Source organism: Muscardinus avellanarius (assembly GCF_963383645.1).
Source record: "Muscardinus avellanarius genome assembly, chromosome: 3".
Classification (NCBI taxonomy): Eukaryota; Metazoa; Chordata; class Mammalia; order Rodentia; family Gliridae; genus Muscardinus; species Muscardinus avellanarius.
This window is the reverse complement of record NC_137788.1, coordinates 128,596,637-128,606,458: the sequence shown is the minus strand read 5'-3', so window position 1 is coordinate 128,606,458 and position 9,822 is coordinate 128,596,637.

Here is a 9,822-nt window from a genome sequence, read left to right as displayed (position 1 = left end):
GCTAGCACTGTTTGGAGCCACCTTTCAAGCACCCCAGTGACTGAGAGTAAGATCAACAGGCAGGAGAGCTGGGTTTTCAGTGTCATTGAGAAGTCCCCAGGAAACCTAACCCCAGAGGCAAACCCCCATCATGCCCTGGGGCAGAGGAGGACCTCAGCATGCTCTTCTGGATGCTACTAGGGAAACAGCTTCCTGACAGCGGCTGGTGAGTGGTCTTTCAGGATCTACTCAGGCCCCTGACTCCTTCCTAGTGCTCAGAATGTAGGATTTTAGTCCTGAAGGGTGATGAAGACTTGCTTCCTTGAGATTGCAGAGGGAGGATTCAACTGGACTATCAGACTAACTGGCTACGGCCCCATCCTGATGAATACGGGAATTTCACGGGTGAGTAGGGAAGAGGGAAGGAGGAGCCTTTTCTTTGAAGCATGGGGAGAGCGACTCCAAGGGCTGGTAGCAGAGGTGCAAGGCTCAGATGTGTTTCAGTAACCGGCGGCGATAGAAGTTGTCCTTTGTTGAGGGCTTGTTATGTCAGGCACTGGACTAAACACTACATTTGCCGATGTGGGGGCACATACCTGTAATCCTAGTACTTGGGAAGCTGAGGAAGGCAGATCACAGGTTAGAAGCCAGCCTTGGCAATTTAGTGAGGCCCTCAGCAATGCTGTGAGACCATTTCCAAATAAAAAATTAAAAAATAGAAGGCCGGGTGTGGTGGCGCACGCTTGTAATCCCCATGCTTGGGAGGCTGAGACAGGAGGATCGCACAGGTTCGAAGCCAGCCTCGGCTACTTAGTGAGGCTCTCAGCAACTTAGTGAGACCCTGTTTGCAAATAAACTATAAAATAGGTCTGGGAGTATAGCCCGGAGGTAGAAAAGCCCCTGGGTTCCACCCCCCAGTAACACAAAGGAAAAAAAAAAGAGATGGGGGTATAGTTTATATTTTTTATTTTTATTTTATTTATTTATTTTGGTGGTACTCGGGTGGAAAACAGGGGCTTTCTATCTCCGGGCTATACTCCCAGACCTATTTTTTTATACTTTATTTGGAAACAGGGTCTCACTAAGTTTCACTAAGTTGCTGACAGCCTCACTAAGTAGCTGAGGCTGGCTTCGAACCTGTGCGATCCTCCTGTCTCGGCCTCCCAAGCGCGGGGATTACAAGCGTGTGCCACCACGCCCGGCTGGGGGTGTAGTTTAAAGGTAGAATGTCCCGGGTTCCATCCCCAGCACCACAAAAAACAAAAACAACTTTACATGCAATATCTTATTTAACCAGGTCCTGAATTTTTTTTTTTTTTTTGTACTAGGGATAGAACCTAGAACCCAGGGGCATTCTACCTCTGAACTACATTTCCAGCCCTATTTTTTTTTATTCTTTATTTTGAAATAGGGTCTCACTGAGTTACAAAGGACCTCATTAAGTAGTTAATTAAGGCTGGCTGAGAACCATGATCCTCCTGTCTGAGCCTCCCAAATGCTGGGATTACAAGCGTGTGCCACCACGCCTGGCTCCAGGTCCTGAATTTTATGTTGTGGGTAATACTATTATCTTTCCTGTTTCGCAGCTGGGGAAACAATCACAGAGAATTAAGGTGCTTACTTAACCACACAACCAGTGAGTGGCAGAGTGGCTTTCGAAGTCTGGTTTTCCCCACTAGCAGCGCAGTTTAAGTTTTCTTGATGGCCTTGTGAGTGAGTGTCCTTCTTAACCGGAGGCCTAGGCAGCGCTCCTGAGCCCACGTACCCGCTATTCACGTGCCTCAGCTCTGGGTCTAGACAAGGTTACAGGAAAGAGTGGGTGACTGTGGTGGACACAAAGTTCAAGTTTTTATATTTATGTTGGGGGAGGGAAGAGGCGAGGAAGAGGGAGAGAACCAGAGATAACCCGTGGAGCTAGATTTCTTAAGGCTTCCACCCCAACCGCTTTGGGAACAGTATTTTGTTTTGTTTCTTTTTTAAGATTCAAAGCCTAGGATTAAAAAAAAAAAAAAGGATATCCAGTCCAGGATAGAGCAGGAATACATAGTTGAGAAATGGCTTACCGCTTCATTTAAGTTATGCCTGCACTTAAAATAGTTTTTTTAAAAAATATTTATTTATTTATTTATTTATTTATTTATTTATTTATTTTTGTGGTACTGGAGATGGAACACAGGGGCATTCTATCTCCAAGCTACACCCCTAGCCTTATTATTATTATTATTATTATTATTATTATTATTATTATATTTTGAAACAAGTTCTCACAAGTTGCGGAGGGCCTCACTAAGTAGCTGAGGCTCTCCTTGACCCGCGATCCTCCTGTCTCAGCCTCCCACATGCTGGGATTACAAGTGTGCATCACCACGTCCAGCTAAAAGAAATAGTTTTTAAAGAGTATGTTTTCATTTCCTAGGAGTCAGAAAATATCCATATTACAAAGAATATAAATCAATAATAGTTGAGGGAAGAAAATTAGAAACAACCCAAACAATCAAAAATAGAAGAACAAATTATGGCACGTTGCCGGACGTGGTGGCGCACGCTTGTAATCCCCGCGCTTGGGAGGCTGAGACAGGAGGATCGCACAGGTTCAAAGCCAGCCTCAGCTACTGAGTGAGGCTCTCAGCAACTTAGTGAGACTCTGTTTCCAAATAAAATATAAAATAGGTCTGGGGGTTTAGCCTGGAGGTAGAAAGCCCCTGGGTTCCACTCCTAGTACCACATACACACACACACACACACACACACACACACACACACATTATGGCACATTAGTCAGAAAGAATATCATATAATGATATCATGAAGACTAGAGCAGCAATATAGCAAAATGCTTATGCAAAAGTTTTTGAATAAAAATAAAGTTTTGAATAAAAAGCTGCATATACACAGGCAAAATACATGGAAAACAAGTTTCTTTCTTCTTTTTTTTTTACTAATGTTGGTGAGATTATAGGTGACCTTTTTTTCTTTATAGACTTTTATTGTTTTAATAATGATTTGTAATGAATAAAAAGAAGCATGCAGCTATATGGTGGCCTTTGCCTTAGATGCTCATTTTGGTTTATTTATCTTACAATCCTGTATCCAAATGTGGCAAATAGCTTTTCATTTGAACTTGCAAATTGCTACAAGACATTTACTTACTACTTTAAATATACAGCGTACATCTGTTGCTGTTATACAAATTGGGATTCATTCTTTAGGTTGGTGTCTTTTTCATCAATTTCAATTATCCATGTTTGTCACTAAAATTTTTATAATTTCTGGGTAGGGACTAAAGTGAGGAAGGGCAAAGGGCGAGCTTGGGGCTGGCCCAGCTGTCCACGTGAACCCAGCAGTGAAGCCCCAGTCTTTCCTGCACACTGCCCTATTTTTCATCTCTCTTGGAAGGCTGGAAGATGGATTATCTGGAGACGCCCAGGGCTCCTAACCTGTAAAGGAGGCTCTGAAGTCAGGCAACCCAAGAGGAGTTGGGCACTCTGCTCTCTCATGACTCCCTCAGGGGAGTCTCCCGTGGAAGAGGTAAATGTTGGTGGATGGACATCCTCATTCATTTGCTTTTCCAGAAATCCAAGGCTTCTTCCAGATCTCCCTAGTGGAATAGAAAGCTGATCTTATAGTCTCCAAGAGTTTATGTAATTATTTATTCTCTACTCTTTCCTCTAAAGATTAAGAGATGTTGCAAGACAAAAGCAAAGGTATGGGCCAAAAATTTTTAAAAATTAAATGTGATAAAGCAAAGAATAGAGGTGGGTAGGTAAAAGGGAGATTTTATCTATTCATTCATTCATTCATTCATTCATTCATTCATGGTGGTACTGGGGTTCCTGGAAACCCTTCTACCTCCAGGCTACGCTCCCAGACCTATTTTATATATTTTTATTTGGAAACAGGGTCTCTTAAGCCAGTGCGGCTGGCTTCGAACCGTTGTGATCCTCCTGTCTCCGCCTCCCAAGTGTGGGGGATTACAAGCGTGCGCCACCACGCCCGGCAAAAGGGAGTTTTAAAATGAGAGTTTGGGAGGAGAAAGGTACAAAAAATCAACAAAAGACTCGGCAGACAGAATAAACGGTAAAACTAAAGCTTTGATAAGCCAGGGAGCTCTTGCTTATAAGATCTGAGAGGCGGGAGAGCGTGAACCTGCCAACGCAGCTGCCCAGGGGGCCTCTCCACTGGCTTTGGGGGGATGAAGTTTTCCCTGGAGGGGGCATGTTTATTTTCCTCCTACTGTTTCCCAGTGTACATGCATACATTCAGTTACTTCCTCTAGATTTATGGCCTTCTCTAGGCCAAGAAGTCTATTTTCAGCTTTTTAGACCAAATTATAGAGCTTAATTTCTATATACTGTCTAGTTAATAGAAGACAACCTGGATGCTCTTTGCATCCGAGAGAGACTAGAACAAGAGATTGGAGAGTCAAAAACATGCAGGCGTGGTGGGAGAGAGAGCCAGGAGGGGGGGCATTCCAGACAGGACTGTATGAGAAAAGGTCGGCAATTAAAATGAGGTGAGCAGAGAAGTGTTTCCAAGAGGCACATTTTCTTTACACCTATTACATTCCTTTCCTAGGCCAATTATTCTACCTTTGTTCTTTTTTAACTTTTTTCCCCCAGCACTGAGGAACGAATCCAGGGGTATTCTACCCATGAACTATACCCCCAGCCCTATATTATTCTTTATTTTGAAATAGGGTCTCACTAAGTTGCAGAGGGCCTCACAAGTTGCTGAGGCTGGCCTTGAACCTGTGATCTTCCCGTCTCAGCCTCCCAAGTATCGGGATTACAAGTATGTGTCACCACACCCAGCTTTTCTTTTTTTTTTTTTTAATTTTTGAGAAGGAGCTCACAGTCAATCCTGGAGTGTCCTAACGTGGAGTGTTCCAGTGTCTATGGCAGGAGTCCAATCATGGCATGGCAGTCTTGGACAGAGAAAGCCAGCAACTAATCGCTTTTGGGCTGCCTGGGGCTCCGAGACGCAGATGTATCAGTCTTCTTGGAACAAGAGTTCCCGCTGCAGGGGCACTGCTCCCCGTTTCTCTGCAGTCTCTGGCTTTAAGCAACAATGCTCTTGGGCACAGGGATCAGGACTCACTCCAGATAATGGTGATGGTGTCCTTGACACCACTATGATCCAAGTAGTTCTTTGGTAATTGTTTTATGGTGAGCCATGATTTTCACAGAGGCAATGAACTTGGGGCATGGGTTCTGGTGCAGGATGTGATCAGCCCATCAAAACTCGGCTCAGTGGATCACTGAAGGGTTATATTATTCTAGTGCAGGCACTTGGGAATTAATGTTCAACTTCTGAGTCTGAACAAGGGTTCCACTGGAAAGGTAGTATTCCAAACCCTCTGGGTGGAACACAGATCAGGTCTCACTGTTATGCAGTGTGCTGGCGCCTCTGCCCCATCTCCATGCAGAACCCACCAGGAGCCGACTCTTCATCCCTTAGACCCACCCATGCCCAGTGGGGCCCTGGAAGATGGAATGAGAGTCGCTCCCTGCCACACACGAGGATTCGGACCTTTCCCATCAGTCCTCTGGTGACAGCAGAGTCCACGGTGGCCTTGCTCCCCACCCCGGCTCCTCTAGAAGGAACAGGGACTAAACTTGCTCCATCTGCAGCCAAGCCTTCAAGTAGGTTCTGCATTTTGTCTACTTTACCTGGAAGCAAACTCAAATATAGTTTGAGAATGGAGTAACAGAAACCTATTTTCGAGGGCCAGGCTTTTGCTTAAAAGTGAAATGTGAAAATCTTTGACTTCAAAACAGTCTATGGCCGGGCGTGATGGCGCATGCTTGTAATCCCCGCGCTTGGGAGGCAGAGACAGGAGGATCGTGCAGGTGGCTTAAGAGACTCTGTTTCCAAATTTTAAAAAAGTACAAAATAGGTCTGGGAGTATAGCCTGGAGGTAGAAGGGTTTCCAGGAACCCCAGTACCACCAAAAAACAAGCAAACAAACAGACAAACAAAAAAAACAGTCTATGCCTCCCGTGTACCGCTGAATGACCTCGGAACTATTCCTGGAGCTTGCTTCTGCATCATTTGTGCAAAGTGTGTGTGTGTGTGTGTGTGTGTGTGTGTGTGTGTGTGGTGTTGGGGACAAGCTCAGGCGCATAATACCTTCAAGCTATACCCCCATTCCTTTTTTTTTTTTTTGGTGGTACTGGGGTTCCTGGAAACCCTTCTACCTCCAGGCTACACACCCAGACCTATTTTATATTTTATTTGGAAACAGGGTCTCTTAAGCCAGCAAGGCTGGCTTCGAACCTGTGCGATCCTCCTGTCTCCGCCTCCCAAGCGGGGGATTACAAGCCTGTGCCACCATGTCCAGCCCCTAGTCCTATGTTTTTTATATTTGGAAATGGGGTCTTGCTAAGTTGCTGAGGCGCACTCCAAACCTGCAATCCTCCTGTCTCCCAAGTACTGGGATTACAGGTGCGTGCCACCACACCTAGCAAATTTTGTCTTTTTTGTGTGGGGTACCCAAGCCAAGCAATGAATGGCCTCCAGGGCTGAGGAGCAAAGGACTGGAGGGGGTGGTATTCCATACATGTTACCTCATCTGGCCCTCAGTCCTGAGGCAGCATACCAGCATATCAGAGGTGAGATCACCTTCTTTAAGGGACAGAGAAATTGCTGCCTAAGTGGTCACATTAACCTGGGCCGTACTTGGAGATATTGGGTAGGATGTAAAGGTAGCGCCTGCTGAGCTGGACTTGGCCAGCCCGTGGCCTGAAGCAGCCCGTTCAGCTCTGCTTTTCCTCTGGCCTGGGTGATTCCAAGGGGAAACATTTTGCTGGACAAGCGTTTCAGCTCAGGGTATCAGCTCTGGTAGGCTCTGATAAGGCCTTGACTCGATTCTTTGTTCTCCACAGCCTTGGAAATGAATGGAAATAAAAATTTCACCGGCAGCAAGAAACAGCCTTATCCTCTGGGTTAATGCCCATTTGTCATAAAATTGGCAAAGTCACGTTCACATTAGCAAACTCTCCACATGGCTTCATTGATTATGTGACACACACAATTTATGACATGTTGGAGGAATGTGGCTCTGAAAACCCTCAATGTCAAAAGTCTACAGAGTTGAGGGAACCTTCTTGTACTGTCTGACATATCTAATTTTGTTCCATCTCCAATGCTGGAAATGATGGCTCCACAAACACGCTTTTTGCTTTGCTTGGAGAATTCAGATGTTTTTCTCTTCTGTATATACATCTGATTGCAGATCTTTAAAAATTCCATCTACAAATAGTGTTGACAAGTTGAAAAATGGCTAACACACACACTTAAATATATGTTTAAGTAAAAATGATGTATTTTTCTGGAGATGAAAAAAAATTTCAGACCAAAAGTATTAAAGGCTGGAGGCTACATACCAGCATACACAACATACAGGTTTTGTTTGTGCTAGGAACATCTCTAGAGCAATAAGTAGGAGAACGGTTAAGTCTCACAAGTTCAGAATGTATCCGCAAAGCGCTTTTTTCTCCCTTAGTAATGGACTACAGAACTCTTCATCACAGATTTCTGCTTCTGAAGAGGCTTAGGTTTCCCCCTGCGCCCTTTCCCTGTGGACCACCACGTGCTTTAGTCTGAGCAGGGTAACTATTCAGCTGCTCCTCCCGAAGTCTGGTTTGCTGAGGAGTTTCAGCAACGGATCCGAGTATGAATCTTGAATTCTCTCCACTTTATGGATCTCTAAATGGTGAGTCTTTCTTTCTTTTTGTTCTCTTTCCTTCCTTCCTTTCCCTTTTCCCTCCCTCCCTTCCTTTCTTTCTCTTTTCCCTCCCTCCCTTCCTTCCTTTCCCCTTCAGTACTGGGGATGGAACCCAGGGACATTCTACCTCTGAGCTACACCCCCAGACCTATTTTTATTCTTTACTTTGAAACGGTTTAAGTTGTGGAAGGCCTAAGTAGCTGAAGCTGGCCACGCACCTTCAATCCTCCTATCTCAGCCTCCCTAGGACTGGGATTACAAGCATGCACTACCATGCCAGGCTAAATGGTGAGCCTTTCAACTTTAGCCTTGGCTTTTCCAGGCTGAAGAGTCCTAATCTCCTTACCCTGACTTTACAGGGCAGCCTGCTCAGACGTTATCACACTGGGTCAGACTCAAGGCGTGTGCCACTTGGAGACAGGGCCGTTTTCCTCTTTATACTAACCTAACAGATGAGCTCATCATTCTTGGAATTGACATGAGGCTTTATACTTAGCTGAGCGTGTCTGATCCAGAGCCTGTAAGAGGAAGCTACGGACCCCACTGCCATCTTCCCAGCCTCCTGTTCTAACTCCACTTGCTGCTCCAGCTGTTTTCATCTGTGTCTAGTCATTGCTTTTCTTTTTTTTTTCTTCATTTATTTATTTTTGTCTTTTGGGTTAGTCATTGCTTTTCTTCACTGGAAACCATTTATAACAAGTAGAATAATCCAAATAGAACTTTGGAGCCTGGCTGGCCAGAGACTGAAGCCTGACTCCACTATTTGTGAGTAGGTTGACTGGGCCTCTTGGAACCTGTTAGTAAAATGAGGACTGATGTGAAGCTTAATCAAAATGAACACTTGTGAGTACAGGAGAGAATATTAACTCATCTTCATTTGGGGCAAAGTTAGTGTTCTTGCTTCACAAAGATGGGTATTAAGTACTCCTAAGGTGTTTAGAGCTCATGTAGCAAGTCGAGCTCATGGTAACAGCAGCCGTTAACATTTATGAACAGGTCTCGGAGAGCACAGTTCACTTAGGTTACACGTCTGATCTCTACAACAGTAACTCGAATGCTCAGGGCTAATCCCATCTTCCTCTGACGCTTGAAGCATCTCAAATGAGGGTCTTCCCAGGTTAGGTGGGTAGGAATAGGAGTCCTGATCCGAAGCCAGGTTTGCTTCCCAAAGTGCTAGGCTGAGAAAAGGGTTCCATGGCCACAGTAAAGCAGAAGCTCCGCCCACCTCCGCCCCGCCCCCGCCCCGCCCCCAGCCGAGGACTGGCAGAGTAAGCCAAGGGTGGTGGGGCTGTGGGAGGCCTGAGTGGCGGAGCACTTATTTGCTTTGGACAAGGCAGCAGATATTTGGAAATGGGACCTAGAAGCCAGGCCTCCAGGATCTGCCTGTGTTCTTGGCCTTACAGCTTTGTGTCTTTTTGCAGAAGGGCTTAAATGACGTGAAAAACAGTTACAGAGATATTTAGCACTTTTAAATGAAAATGTTATACCTGCATCCAAGGGAATTTTAATTTATTCCCATTTTACTATGTTTGTTTTCAGTGAGAATATCCTGTTTTCTCCCTACAGCACAATTTTTGCCAACTATTATTTTTTATAATCTGTGTTTGTTTAGTGTCTTGAAGAGCTAGGAACAAAACAGATAGTTTCAGTTTTCAAGTCTAAGAAAAGGAAGATACAATGAAATTTGGAGCACATTTGAGCTAAAAACCAGAAAGTCGGACTCATTAAAGCAGTATTTTTAAGTAGAATCACAGTGCTGGGGGGCAACAATGGCACATTATTCCATCACTGGTTGATGTGTGGATATGCCACTTCTAAAGACTTAGCTGAGAGTCAAGCAAAAAAATGAAAACAAACAAACAAACAAAAGCCCAAAGCAGTAAAACCACTGCAAAGGCCTCTATGTCCATGCAGAAATATACCTATAATGTTGGAAATGTCTCCCGGAAAGGGCCTTTTCTGCTTGCTGTACCTTTTACAGACCAAAACGATATTGTCTTTGGTGCTTCTGAGAGGGTAACATGTGCTATCCCCTGGACCCAGGATAGCATTCTAAGAAACACTGATGGTGCGCACAGGTCAACCATGCGGCCTAAAGTTCACAAAATAAAAACATA